Source organism: Chiloscyllium punctatum, chromosome 24 (assembly GCF_047496795.1).
Source record: "Chiloscyllium punctatum isolate Juve2018m chromosome 24, sChiPun1.3, whole genome shotgun sequence".
Lineage (NCBI taxonomy): Eukaryota > Metazoa > Chordata > Chondrichthyes > Orectolobiformes > Hemiscylliidae > Chiloscyllium > Chiloscyllium punctatum.
Window position 1 is genome coordinate 50,092,597 of NC_092762.1, and position 15,318 is coordinate 50,107,914.

Here is a 15,318-nt window from a genome sequence, read left to right on the forward strand (position 1 = left end):
CTAACTTAATGTGCACCCTACAAACTGAAAAAAAAGCAACTGATAAAGATTTTTAATTCTGAACAAGATTAAATTAAATAATATCCTTACTGCTCGTGTCTGAATCATAGTGCTTTCTGCTGTGTTTGCTTCTCAATGACTATTTAGCTTAGTGTCTAGCCTGCTGACAGTAATGTCCCTCCAACCTCATTCCTATTTGCTTCCAATCTCCCTGGGCCACTGTTTTCTCAGACTGCTTTTTTGAAGGCAGTAAATGTGTCTTTCCTGCATTACATCACAAAGGGACCACAAGATTCCCAGCAGATAGCAATCAAAACGACTGCCTGCTGGATGGGAGAAGAACTCGGCAAGATACACCCCACACTGGTGAACAAACACATGTTTGGAGCATAAAAGATGTTTCCATGGGCCCCATCTACTCAAACTCTCAATTATATCAAATTAATATATAGCTCAGTCACAGGAACTGGTAAAATGTAAAAATAAATTACATAGTTACAGATAAAATGTTCAAATTAATTTCCCACAGTCATAAAGAGATGCACTTGAATTTATTCTAAATACAGGTCGTTTTGCTATCACACCTGTTTCATCAGCATGAATTGGCTATAACGTGATTGACAGATTGTGGGCATTTTTTGGATAATGCAAACTTTCTACTGAACAGGTATAGCAATTTTCTATTAGCGATCCTTGACAGCACAATTTTCTAGAGCAGCTTTCCCTAGAGCGACTTTCTATCGCGCGAAGCTGCAGAGGAATACAACTGTCATGTTATAGCAGAACAACCTGTTTTCTATTTAATATATAACACACAATATTTAATTCTATAAGGTATTGCCGAAAGAAGATGCCATGCTGTTGAAAGTTTTTGTCTTGCACTCATTGGAATAAATGCAAGAATACCAAATTTCAAAGGGAGAAACAATTTATATTGCATTAGAAAGCATGCTTATCAATTGACAAATTGATTCTGATTAGGTGAGGCATTGCTATGGGGAATGACATGGGCATTATTTTCTACATAGAGTCAGAGAGTCATACAGCACAGAAACAAAGCCTTTTAAATGGTGTCTGGATGTGTATATGAATAGGAGTTTTAATTGTACTCACCTCCACCACTTTCTTTGGGAGCTCGTTCCAGACACAAACCACCCTGTTTGTGAAAACGTTACCCCTCAGGCCCTCCAGTTTTGAACTCCACCACTCTAGGAAAAAGACCTTTGCTGTTCACCAATCATGCCCTTAATGATTTTATAAATCTATATGAGATCACTCCTCAGTCTCTGATGCTCCAGGGAAAAAAGCTCCAGCCTAGTCAGCCTCTCCCTACAGCTCAAACAGTCCTAGCATCATCCTTGAGAATCTTTTCTGCACTCCAAATTTAACATCCTTCCTGTAGAAAAGCAACCAGAATTGTATGCAGTATTCCAAAAGTGGACTCACCAATGTCCGATATAGCCGCAACATGACATCCCAACTCCTACAGTCAATGTTATGACCAATAGAGGTTAGTGTGCCGTTCTTCACCACCCTGTCTACTTGCGACTCTACTTTCAAGGAATTATGTACCTGCAACCCTAGGTCTCTTTGTTTGGCAACACTCCCCAAGGGCCTACAATTTACTGTGTAAGTCTTGCCCTGGTTTGCCTTACCAAAATACTTCACATTTATCCAAATTAAACTCCGTGTGCCAGTCCGCGGTCCATTGGCCCATCTGATCAAGATCCCGTCATACTCTGAAATAATCTGATTCACTTTCCACTACCCCACCTATTTTGTTTCATCTGAAAACTTACGAACCATACCTTCTATATTCACATTCAAATCATTTATGTAAATGAAAAAAAGCAGTGGATCCAGCACTGATCCTTGTGGCATATGCTTTCCTTTCGTTTAGAAAAAGTTGCAATGCCTAGACCAAATCCTTTGATTGCAGAGGATGTAAATGTCTCACATGAGCAAACATAGGTTATTGTGGAGAGACTAGTTACAGAACAGCCTCATATAATCATACTTGCTGAATTGCTGCTTACAATGTTGCATTATTACTATCTATGGGTATGTCCTAACCTATTGGTAGGACCAGAGGTGGTGGTATAGAGATATACAGTGGGAAGGAGTTGCCCTAGGAGTGGTCAATATTGACTCTAAACCAAATGAAATATCACAGCATGCCCAAAACATGGGCAAGGAAACCTCCTGCTGACTACAACATATCGATCCTCCATCATCTGTTAAAGCAGTACTCTTCCATGTTGAACACCAGTTGGAAGTAGCAAAGAGAATGGCAAAGGCACAGAATGTACTGTAGTCAGGGAACTTCAATGTCCATTACAAGGTGTGGCTCAGTAGCACAACTGATTGAGCTGGTCAAATCCTAAAGGACATAACTGCTATGTCTGCAGCAGGTGGAGAGAGAACCAACAAAAGATAAAAACATACACTCCATGACCTTATCCTCACCAATAAATCTATCACAGATTCATGTGTCCCTGACAGTATTATTAGAAGTGACCATTGCACTGACCTTGTGGAGCCAAAGTCCCACTTTCAGATTGAGGATATTCTCCATTGTGTTGGGTCATTTACTACCATGCTCAATAGGATAGATTTCAAACAGGTTTAGCAATTTGGAACTGTGCATCCTTGAGGCGATGTGCACCATCTGTAGTAGCAAAACTATATTTAACTGAATTTCAGAAACCTTATGACCCATCAAACCCCTCGTCCTACCATTACCACCACACAACAGAAGCAACATTTAATAGGGCCAATCACACAACCCCCGAGATCCTGCCACATCATTGGTAGTCAATTAAACAACTAATGGAAGGACAAGATTCCATTAAAAATCTGCATTCTTAACAATGGGAGTACACATTATATGGTTGAATCGCGTCGCGCCTACCCTCCGGCTGGAGTAGCGGCTGTCGTCAGGGAGCTGTTGCTCAGGAATCCGCACCTCCGTACTCGTGGGTTCGAGTGGCTGTCGGAGGGGAGGGCCGTGGCGGCGAGGGTGACCAGGGTCGGGGACGTGCTGGGTGCCGGCGGCCTGGGCTGGATGCTGCCGCAGGACATAGCGAGCAGGGCAGCGGTAGACGTCCGGTACGTGGCCACCGCCATCCGACGCCTTAAAACGGCGGTGCTCGGACCCGACGTAGTGCACCAGTTGGAGGACGCTCAGGTGTGCGGTGGGATCCCGTCCGCGCTCACCCCGGCCCGGACGGAATTTCACATTGGTCCCAAGGTCCCGTACTTCCCGCGGGAGCCTGTGCCCCACAACCTGAGCCGCCTCCAGAATTTTAATTTTGTTGCTTTCAGGGACATAAAAAGGAGGGCGCTCTATCGACTGCTGCTGCACACCGTCCACCTCTTCTCCCTCATCCACCGTCCGGACACGCCTTGGCGTGCCCATTTGCCACCGGGCGGTGGAGATCCCCAGTGGAGGGCTCTCTACGCGGGAGTCCTCCCCCTTTCTCTCGGGGATCTGGGGTGGAGGGTGCTGCACGCAGCAGTCCCCTGCAACCGCAGATTGCGGTGGTTCACGGACTCCCAGCCCAACTGCTTGTTCTGTGGCGCTGTGGAGTCCGTGGACCATGTATATATTGGGTGTGGGCGTTTGCACTCCCTTTTTGATTTTCTCAAAAACCTTCTCCTCTGTTTCTGGCTGCACTTCAGTCCCACGCTCCTGATCTTCGGGCACCCGGTATGGAGGAGGGAGGGCAGGTCCGAAGACCTCCTCGTGGGTCTGCTCCTGGGCCTGGCCAAACTGGCCATCAACAGGTCCAGGCAGCGGGCCGTGGAGGGGGTCGTTAGGGCCGACTACCTGCCCCTCTTCCGGGGTTACGTTAGAGCCCGGGTGTCCTTGGAGAAGGAGCACGCGGTGTCCACCAACACCCTGGAGTCGTTCAGGGAGAGGTGGGCGCCGCAGGGAGTGGAGTGTATTATTTCCCCGTCCAACTCTATTTTGATTTAGTCCCTACCCTCCTCTTCACTGTTTTGATCACACAGCATTGCCCTTTGATGTGAAGGGCAGTGCTTGCCACTGGCCACTTGGATGTTTTCCTATTTTCCTGGTGGTGGCAATTGAATAAAGATTCGTGCACTTTGTGTCTTTCACTGTGTTTCACACCTGCACACACACACCATGGGTGCTGGGGAAAAAATAAGCACTACCACTGTTAGGCGGTAGTGTGGGGGTTAAATAAAAAATAATCAGGGGATTCTGAGTCCCCTGGGCCACTTGGGTGAAAGAAAAAAAAGAACAGGAGTGCGCCCTTTGATGTGAAGGGCCACTGCTTGTTAAAAAAAAAATGAACAGGGGTTTACGTTAGAGCCTGGGTGTCCTTGGAGAAGGAGCACGCGGTGTCCACCAACACCCTGGAGTTGTGACTGACCACTCGGGTGTTTTCTCCCTTTAGGAGATTGGATCAGTGTGTGACTGTGTGTGCACACGTGCAAGAAAAAAAATATATCAGTGCAAAAGATAAGGCTGAAGCATTTGCAACCACTTAGGTGAGGGCGAGGGACTTCTGTGCCCCTCCCTCGTCCTCCCTGTAAATGTGTATAACTGTACTGGTGGTGGTTGCACAATGCTTCCGACATGGAGATGACTCATGTTGAGCCAGCCTCAACATCAATGGCAGCAGGGAGTCACAGCGCAGATTCCAGACCCTCTAGGTCCTTCGGGACGGGAGGTATGCGGTGTGCTTCCTGTAAGAAACCCACACTACCCCAGGAGACGAAGCCACCTGGCTCCTGGAGGGCGGGGGGGGTCTACATGAGTCACCTCACCCGCAGATCTGGCAGGGTGGCTATCCTGTTGGCCCCGTGTTTTCAGCCAGAGATCTTGGGGGTCAGGGAGCCGGTGCCAGGCCGTTAGCTTCACCTGACAGTTCGGCTGGGGGGCGCGGTGCTTCACTTGGTGAACGTATACGCTCCCCTGGCCGGGCCGAGGCAAGCGAGCTTCTTCGAAGAAGTGTCCGCTCATCTCGCTTCCATCGACGAGAACCAGTGCGTCATCCTCGGGGGAGATTTTAACTGCGTCCTCGAGGGCAGGGACCACGGCGGTGCCCGCACTGGCTGTGCGTCGGGGAAGAGGTTGGGGGACTTGGTCAAGTCCTTCGACCTGGTGGACGTCTGGCGGAATCTCCATCCCGACTCCATCGCCTTCACCTTCGTGAGGCCTGGGGTCGGAGCGTCCAGAATCGACCGCCTGTACGTTTCGCGGGCGTACGCCTCCTGTTTTCCGAAAGCCTCCACACGGCAGGTGTCGTGCACGGACCATCACCTGGTGTGGGCGGAACTCCTTCCGTTCAGCGCCAGGCTCGGCTCCGCGTACTGGCACTTTAACAACCTGCTGCTGGAGGACGAGCGGTTCCGGGACTCGTTTTGTCGTTTCTGGGCCGGCTGGAGAAGGAAGCTGGGAAGCTTCCCCTCCCTGAGGCTATGGTGGGACGTGGGCAAGGCTCACGTCCGCGTCTTCTGTCAGGAGTACGCGAGGGAGTCGACCAAGAGGCGGAAATCCAGGATCGTGGAGTTGGAGAGGGAGATGCTCGACCTGGAGTCACGCCTCGGTCAGCCCGACGCGGACCCGGCCCTGCGCGGGGTGTACGAAGAGATGAAGGCCGCGCTCCGGGACCTGCAGCTCGTCGGGGCTCGGGGCGCGTACGTGAGGTCGCGAATCCAGCTCCTCCAGGACCTGGACCGCGGCTCCCCCTTCTTCTACTCGCTGGAAAAAAGGCGTGGCACCCGTCAGCAGCTCCTTGTGCTGCTGGCCGACGACGGGTCCCTCGTCTCGGATCCGGAGGGCATCAGGGCCCACATTCGAAACTATTACATGGCTCTGTTCTCTCCGGATCCGTCCAGCGAGGATGCTCGCAGAGTTCTGTGGGAGGACCTGCCGCAGCTCAGCCCGGAGGACGCCGGAAGGCTCGACGCTCCAGTCACTTTAGAGGAGCTGACCGGCGCCCTCGACCGGCTCTCGAGGGGCAAAACCCCGGGGCTGGACGGGCTGACTGTGGAGTTCTTCAGGGCGTTCTGGGACGTCCTGGGGAACGACTACGCACAGGTCCTGGGGGAGTGTCTAAATGCCGGACAGCTGCCCCTTTCTTGGCGCAGGGCGGTCATCGTCCCGCTGCCGAAGAAAGGGAACCTTCGTTCTTTGAAGAACTGGCATCCGGTCTCCCTCCTCAGCACGGACTACAAAATCTTCGCCAGGGTGTTGTCTTCTCGCCTGGCTTCCGTGCTGGCCCACATGATTCACCCGGACCAGTCCTACACGGTCCCGGGCCGGAGGATACACGACAACGTCCACCTGGTCCGGGACCTGATCCATTTCTGTCGTCGGGCTGGTCTGCCGAGCGCCTTCCTGTCTCTCGACCAGGAGAAGGCGTTCGACAGGGTCGATCACGAGTACCTGCTCGGGACTCTGCGGGCGTTCGGGTTCGGGACGCGGTTCGTCGCCCGGATCCAACTTTTGTACGCCGCCGCAGAGTGTCTGGTTAAAGTTAACGGGTCCCTGACGGCACCCCTTCGCTTCGGGAGAGTAGTGCGTCAAGGCTGCCCCCTGTATTCCCTGTGCGTGGAGCCTTTCCTACGCCTCTTGCGGAGGAGGTTGTCGGGGGCTGGTTCTGCGCGGCGCGGGCACGGGGGTGGTCCTCTCGGCCTATGCCGACGACGTGCTCCTCACTTTCACCGACCCGGCTGACCTGGGGAGGATGCGCGAGTGCCAGGCCGTGTACTCGGCGGCGTCTTCCGCCAGGATCAACTGGGCCAAATGTTCCGGACTACTGGTCGGACCGTGGCGGGTGGACTCTCTGCCGGAGGAGTTACGGGGGTTCAGCTGGAGTACCACCCATCTCCTCTACCTGGGGGTCTACCTCAGCCCGGCTGAGGAATCCTGACCGGCCAACTGGAAGGAGCTGGAGGCCAAAGTCTCGGCTCGCCTAGGCCGCTGGACAGGAATGCTCCGAGTGCTATCTTACAGGAGTCGAGTGCTGGTCATAAACCAGCTGGTGGCCGCCATGCTGTGGTACCGGCTGGTCACTTTGGTCCCTCCTCCTGGCTTTGTCGCTGACATCCAGAGAACATTGGTCGACTTCTTCTGGGACAAAAAGATGCACTGGGTCGCCGTGCAGGTTCTGAGTCTCCCTATTGAGGAGGGCGGTCAGTCACTGGTGTGTGTCCGCACCCAGGTCGCGACATTCCGCCTTCAGACCTTGCGGCGTTACCTTTACGTCGAGCCTCCTCCTAGGTGGTGTGTCCACCAGGTGCGTAACCTCAACTACGACATACAGCTCCTGTTTGTCGACCGTGACGGTTTGGAGGTCGCCCTCAATACGCTGCCTGTCTTTTACCAGGACCTGATCACTGTTTGGAACATGGTCGAATTGCGTTGCGCCTACCCTCCGGCTGGAGTAGCGGCTGTCATCAGGGAGCCGTTGCTCAGGAATCCGCACCTCCGTACTCGCGGGTTCGAGTGGCTGTCGGAGGGGAGGGCCGTGGCGGCGAGGGTGACCAGGGTCGGGGACGTGCTGGGTGCCGGGGGCCTGGACTGGATGCTGCCGCAGGACATAGCGAGCAGGGCAGCGGTAGACGTCCGGTACGTGGCCACCGCCATCCGACGCCTTAAAACGGCGGTGCTCGGACCCGACGTAGTGCACCAGTTGGAGGACACTCAGGTGTGCGGTGGGATCCTGTCCATGCTCACCCCGGCCCGGACGGAATTTCACATTGGTCCCAAGGTCCCGTACTTCCCGCGGGAGCCTGTGCCCCACAACCTGAGCCGCCTCCGGAATTTTAATTTTGTTGCTTTCAGAGACATAAAAAGGAGGCCGCTCTATCGACTGCTGCTGCACACCGTCCACCTCTTCTCCCTCATCCACCGTCCGGACACGCCTTGGCGTGCCCATTTGCCACCGGGCGGTGGGGATCCCCAGTGGAGGGCTCTCTACGCGGGAGTCCTCCCCCTTTCTCTCGGGGATCTGGGGTGGAGGGTGCTGCACGCAGCAGTCCCCTGCAACCGCAGATTGCGGTGGTTCACGGACTCCCAGCCCAACTGCTTGTTCTGTGGCGCTGTGGAGTCCGTAGACCATGTATATATTGGGTGTGGGCGTTTGCACTCCCTTTTTGATTTTCTCAAAAACCTTCTCCTCTGTTTCTGGCTGCACTTCAGTCCCACGCTCCTGATCTTCGGGCACCCGGTACGGAGGAGGGAGGGCAGGTCTGAGGACCTCCTCGTGGGTCTGCTCCTGGGCCTGGCCAAACTGGCCATCAACAGGTCCAGGCAGCGGGCCATGGAGGGGGTCATTAGGGCCAACTGCCTGCTCCTCTTCCGGGGTTACGTTAGAGCCCGGGCATCCTTGGAGAAGGAGCACGCGGTGTCCACCAACACCCTGGAGTCGTTCAGGGAGAGGTGGGCGCCGCAGGGAGTGGAGTGTATTATTTCCCCGTCCAACTCTATTTTGATTTAGTCCCTACCCTCCCCTCCACTGTTTTGATCACACAGCATTGCCCTTTGATGTGAAGGGCAGTGCTTGTCACTGGCCACTCGGGTGCTTTCCTATCTTCCTGGTGGTGGAAATTGAATAAAGATTTGTGCACTTTGTGCCTCTCACTGTATCTCACACCTACACACACACACCAAAAAAAAATCAGTGCAATAGATAAGGCTGAAGCATTTGCAACCACTTTCAGAAAGAAGTCAACCTCTGATCCATCTCTGCTTCGTTTGGAGGTCCCCAATATTATGTGTCAGTATTCTGTCAATTTGATTCACTCCACTTGATATTAATAAACAACTAAAGGCACTGGATACTGCAAAGGGCAATGGCCCTGACAAAATTTAAGCAATTAGTCCTTAAAACATTTGCTCCAGAACTACCCAGGTAAATTCTGTACAAAGAGCAGAACAAAAATAACCTAATCAATTATCATTCTCAGTCTCCTCGCAATCTCAGCAAAGTAGTGGATTGGGTAAGTGACAGCGTGATTGAATAGCACTTGCAAAATGATTTACAAAACTCCATAAGGCTCAGTTTGGATTCTGTCAGGGCCACTTGTCTCCTGACCTCATTACAGCCTTGGTCCAAACTTTGACAAAAAAGCTAAAGAGACTAGTAGTGTTCTGCAGGGATCAGTACTAAGACTTCTGCTGTTTATGATATATATAAATAGCTTGGATAAGAATGTAGATGGGTGGGTTAGTAAGTTTGCAGATAACACAAAGATCGGTGGAGTTGTGGATAATTGTAGAAGGTTGTCAAAGGACACAGTGGGATATAGATCAGTTGCAGATATGGGTGGAGAAACAGCAGATGGAGTTTAATCCGGGTAAGTGTGAGGTGCTGTACTTTGGGAGATTAAATGTAAAGGAAAAGTATACAGTTAATGGGAGGACCCTGAACAGCATTGATGTACAGAGGGAGCTTGGCATTCAAGTCCATAGCTCCTTGAAAGTGGCCATGCAAGTCGATAGGGTGGTGAAGACAGTGTATGATATGCCTGTCTTTATTGGTCAGGGAATTGAGTACAAGGGTCAAAATGTCATGTTGCAGTTTTGTAAGACTTTGGTTAGGCTACACAGAGTACTGCGTTCAATTCTGGTTGCCACATTATGGGAAGGATGTGGAGACTTTGGAGAGGGTGCAGAAGAGGTTTATCAGGATGCTGCCTGGATTAGAGGGCATAAACTATAAGAAGAGGCTAGAAAAACTTGGGTTATTTTCTCTGGAGCGGAGGAGGCTGAGAGGAGACTTAAGAGTCATACAGCATGAAAACAGACCCTTCTGTCCAACCAATCCATACGGGACATAATCCCAAACTAAACTATTCCCACCTACCAGCTCCCGGCTATGTCCTGTAAACCTTTTCTATTCATGTATCTATCCAAATATCTTTTAAAAGTTGTAAATGCATCTGCATCCACCACTGCCTCAGGATCTCATCCCACACGTGAATCACCCTCCATGTAAAAAATTTACTTCTTATGTCTTTTTAAAATCTCTCTCTTCTCACCTTAAAAATGTGCCTTCTAGTCTTGTCTTTTTCCCAAGATGGGGAATTTCAACCACCATCTATACCTTTCATTATTTTATAAACTTCTATCAGGTCACCTCTCAAACTCCTCTTCTCCAGTGAGAAAAGTCCCAGCCTATCCAAACTTTCTTTATAACTGAAACCTTCCATTCCCAGCAACATCCTGGTAAACCTTTTCTGAGCCCTCTCCAGTTTGAAAATATCCTTCCTATAACTGGGCGACCAAAACTGGACACAGTACTCCAGAAGAGGCCTCACCAATGTCCTGTACAACCTCAACATAACGTCTCAACTCCTAAAATCAAAGGATTGAGCAATGAAGGTGTGGCAATGCTTTTTAATCATTCTGTCTATATGCGATACAAATTTTAAAGAATTATGTACCTGCACCCGAGTCCCTCTGATTTACAATACTACCTAAGGCCCTACCATTAGTTGCATAAACGTTACCCTTGTTTGTTGTATCAAAACACAATACCTCGCATTTATCCAAATTGAACTCCATCTGCTATTTTTCAGCTCATTGACCTGTTTGATCAAGATCTTTTTGTAATCTTAGAAAACTTCCTTCACTGTCTACTATGCCCCAAATTTGGTGTCAACCGCAAACTTGCTAATAACAAAAATAAAAACTTACAAACTTATTTGATTTGGGTTCGCAGTCAGAATCTTTTTCCCAGAATTGAAATGTCAAAAACTAGGGGACATGAATTTAAGGTGAGAGGGGGAAAGTTCAAAGAAGATGTGAGAGAACGGCAGGATTGTAGAATGTGCTGCCAAGGGTAGTGTGGAGGCAGATATGATTTAAGAGACTTTTAAGATAAGCACATGAATATGCAGGAATTGGAGGAAGGGCACGCACAAGGGATTAGTTTAATTTGGCATCATGTTCAGCACAATATTGTGGACCAAATGGCCCGTTCCTGTGCTATATAATTCTATGTTCTGTAAAGTCTGGAGGTGTGGTGAGAGTGACTGTCCTTGATATCAAGGCAGCATTAACTGAATGTCACATCAATGGATTTGAGCAAAACTGAAGCCAAAAGGAATACCCTCCAGTGGTTGGAGTGATACTAAGCATAAAGAAAAATGGTAGTCAATCATCTCAGCACCATGATATCACAGCAGAGGTTTCTAAGTGTCGTTTCTAAGCCCAATCATGTTCAGCTGCTTCATCTATGTCCTTCCTTCCTTCCATCTTGAGGTCAGAAGTAGGAACTTTAATACAGGATTGCACAATTTTCTGCGCGATTCACAATTCCTCAGATACTGGAGCTATCAATATTCAAATACTGCAAGAATTGGACAACTTTCAGGCTTGGGTTGATCTCGCGAGTACCAGACATTGATCATCTCAAACAGGACAGAATCAAATCATCTCCCCATTGCATTCAATAGCATCATTATTGCTGAATCCAACACAACCAACAATCTAGGGTTTTTCATTGCCTAGAAATTGAACTGGACTAGCTACAAAAGTGGGTTAAGAGCTGAGACTTCTACGCTAACTGTACACAAGATTCAAACCTGCTAGAATGGACCCCCATTCACCACCAGCCATAGGGCAAAAGAGTAACTAGAGAGAGTATAGGATTTCTTAAAGAACAACGAGGCTATCTATGCAATGAACCATTGGAGATGGGTGAGATCCTAAATTAATATTTTGCTTCAATGTTTACTGTGGAGAAAGACATGAAAGCTAGGGAACTTGGTAAAATAAACAGTGACATCTTGAAAACAGTACACATCACCGAAGAGATGCTGGAGGTCTTAAAAGTATAAAGGTAGGTAAATTCCCAGGACCTGACTAAGTGTATCCCAGGACATTTTGGGAATATAAGGAAGAAACTGAAGGATCCCTAGATAATTATATCATTGATAGCCACAGGTGAGGTGCCGGAAGACTGGACAGTAGCTAATGTTGTGTCATTATTTACAAAAGGCTGCAAGGGAAAGCCAGGGAACTATAGATCAATGAGCCTGATGTCAGTAGTGAGTAGGTTGTTGGAGGGAATTCTGAGAGCCAGGATTTACTTGTATTTGGAAAGGTAAGGACTGATTGGGGATATTCAGCATGGCTTTGCACATGCGAAATCGTGTCTCAAAAACTTGAATGAGTTTTTTGAAGAAGTGACTAAGCTGATAGATGAAGGCAGAGCAGTAGGTGTTGTTCATATGAACTTTAGCAAAACCTTCGACAAAGTTCCACATAGTAGACTGGTTAGTAAGTTAGATCACATGGAATCTAGGGTGAGCTAGCCAACTGGATACAAAATTGGCTTGACTGTAGAAGACAGAGGATGGTGGTAAAGGGTTATTGTTCAAACTGGAGGTCTGTGGCCAGCAGTGTGCCATGAACATCAGTACCTGGTTCCACTGTTGTTCATCATTTATATGAATGATTTGGATAAGAATTAGGAGGCATGGTTAGTAAGTTTGCAGATAACACCAAAATTGGTGATATAGTGGACAGTGAAGAAGGGATCTTGATCGATTGGGCCAGTGAGCTGAGGAATTGCACATAGAGTTTAGTTTAGATAAATGTAAGGCGTTGCATTTTGGAGAGACAAGTTGGGGCAGGACCTGGTAACGGTCGGACCCTGGGTAGTGTTGTTGAACAGAGAGACCGAGCAGTGAAGGTACATAGTTTCTTCAAAGTGGCATCACAGGTAAACGGGGTTGGGGGTGAAGAAGACATTTGGCACACTTGCTTTCGTCAGTCAGAGCACCGAGTACAGGAGTTAGGACGTTATAGCTGTACAAGACATTGGTAAGACCACATTTGGAGCATTGTATACAGTTCTGGTCACTCTACTATAGGAAGGGTGTTATTAAACTGGAAAAGATGCAAATGAGATTTACAAGAATGTTACCAAGACTGAAAGGTTTGAGTTATAAGGAGAGGCTGGATAGACTGGAACTTTTTTCCCTGGAGCGTAGAAGTCTGAAGAGTTACCTTATAGATGTTTATAAAATCATGAGGGGCATGGATAGACAGAGTAGCAATGGTCTTTTACCTAGGTTAGGGGAGTTCAAAACTAAAGGACAAAATTTTCGTGAGAGGACCAAGATTTAAAAGGGATCTATGGGGCAACTTGTTTACAAGAGGGTGGTGCATTAATGGAACCAGCTGCCAAAGGAAGTGGTGGTAAGTACAATTACAATTTTTACAAAACATTTGGAGAGTTAACATGGATAGGAAAGGTTGTGGGCCAAATGCAAGCAAATCAGACTAGTTCAGTTTGGGAAACTTGGTTGACATGGACAAGTTGAGCTGAGGGGTTTGTTTCCGTGCTGTGTAACTCTATGATATGTGATATCAATTTAGCAAGGCACCTTCAACAGTATCTCCTAAACATCTACCACCTAATAAGGCAAGGACAGCTGACGCACTGGTATACCACCAGGTGAAAGTTTCTCCCCAAACTCCACACACACCTGGCTTGAAAATATATTGCTGTTCCTTTACTATTATTGTTGTAGGATTGTAACGAGGTTAGCCAAGTGGACCTCATAGATTATGACTCCTCCACTCCCCATTAAATTAAAGCCCTCATCCAATTTTGCTTAACCTTGTCCAACTTCAAACTGATCTCGGAGGGCCTGGTAAAATTCACTCAGAGTTTATCACATGGCACACCATCACTGTTCTGTATTTGGGGAAAGGTTAGTGATTGGTTTCTCACTTCCTTCAGCTTCAGTCTAGTCGAAGAAAAAATTATAAGTCTGAAAAGGCAGGTCAGGTCTACAGCAGATTTGAGTGAAATCCAGCAGGCTAAATCATAGGCTAGGGAGCTTAATAGTGATAATATGGGCATTAGTGATTGAGGGCACATCAGATCTAAAAATGTGAAAATTAAAGATGCTACATTTGAAAGTGAAAGCACACATTACAAGTTAGATAAATTAATGAAATCAAACTATAATTAATAACTAGAAGTAAATATGTAGCTAACATTACAATGTCATTACACAGTGACAAAGGTTGGGAACTCAGTATTCAAACTTGGTGGTCTAATGGACAGTAAAGAAGGTTGCCTCAGATGAGCCGAAGGGCTTAGGAGTCGCACATGGAGTTTAATCTAGATAAATGTGAGGCGCTACATTTTGGTATGGCAAATCAGAGAAAGACTTATACACTTAATGGTAAGACCCTGGGGAGACCTTGGAGGGCAGGTTCATAGTTCCTTGAAAGTGGACTCGTAGGTAGACAAAGTAATGCAAAAGGTGTGTGGTATGCTTACCTTTTTTGGGTCAGTGCATTGAGTATCCAAGTTGGAAGGTCATTTTACACCTCTATAGGACATTGGTTAGGTCACTTTGGGAATACTGCACTCAATTTTGGTGTCTTGGCTCTAGAAGAGATGTTGTTAAACTTGAAAGGATTCAGAAGAGATTTACAGGAATGTTGCCAGGGTTGGAGGGTAAGGAAAGGCTGAATAGGCTGGAGTTGCTTTCCCTAGAACATCGAAGGCTGAGGGCTGACCTTATAGACATTTATAAGATCACAAGGGGCATGGATAGGGTGAATAGTCAAGGTCTTTTCCCCATGAAAGGAGTGTCCCAGGTTTAAGGTGAGTGGGGAAAGATTTAAAAAGGACCTAAAGAACAACTTTTTCCATGCAGAGATTGGAATGCAAGGAAGTGGTAGAAGCTGATACACTTACATTTAAAGGTATCTGGACAGAAGTATGATTAGGAAGGTTTTGGAGGGGTATGAGCCAAATGCTGGAAAATGGGACTAGTTTAATTTAGAATGTCTGATTGGCATGGATGAATTGGACCAAAGGGTCTGTTTCCACACTGTACATCTCTATTGACTCTATGAGCTGTAGCCATTTAATTCGTGAGCATTAGAGATCAGATCTGAGGGCACTTGGGAATCAAGGACAATGAGGATAGAATGAAAAAGAGAAATAGATGCAATTCAGCCAGGTCTTATTGAATGGCAGAGCAGGCTTGTCGGGTTGCGTGGCTTACTCTTCGTATTTTGCATGTTCTCTCTACATCAAAACGAGTATATTTGATATTCAGTTACCATTTCAGATTAACCAGCCACTTCCTCACTGATGTCTGCGGGATCCTTAAATCTGACAGGTCACCTCGTCTACTTTTCAGTACAGTAAAAATGAAGCACGTCGAATCACTCTTATAAGGTCACGGTGTGGGATTTCCAGATTCAACGAACTGCTTCACCATTGGAACTAACTTGGACAACTCACCTCACCTGCTCACCGCCATCGCCACCCTTCAAATAAATACCCGCCTCCTCGCCAA

The 15,318-nt window shown here is 48.1% G+C and overlaps 1 protein-coding gene across 6 annotated transcripts in view; it reads right to left on the reverse strand.

Annotated features, from left to right (window-relative positions):
- Nucleotides 1-15,318, reverse strand: part of ticam1 (TIR domain containing adaptor molecule 1) — a 124,419-nt gene that overhangs the window by 79,595 nt on the left and 29,506 nt on the right. For 3 of the 6 annotated variants that reach the window (XR_011964005.1, XR_011964009.1, XR_011964010.1), the window contains exon 1: nucleotides 15,080-15,254. The exons of 2 other annotated variants lie outside the window; for them this stretch is intronic. The gene's annotated coding sequence lies outside the window, so the exon portion shown is untranslated. One more of the 6 variants, XR_011964008.1, reaches the window with a different exon arrangement.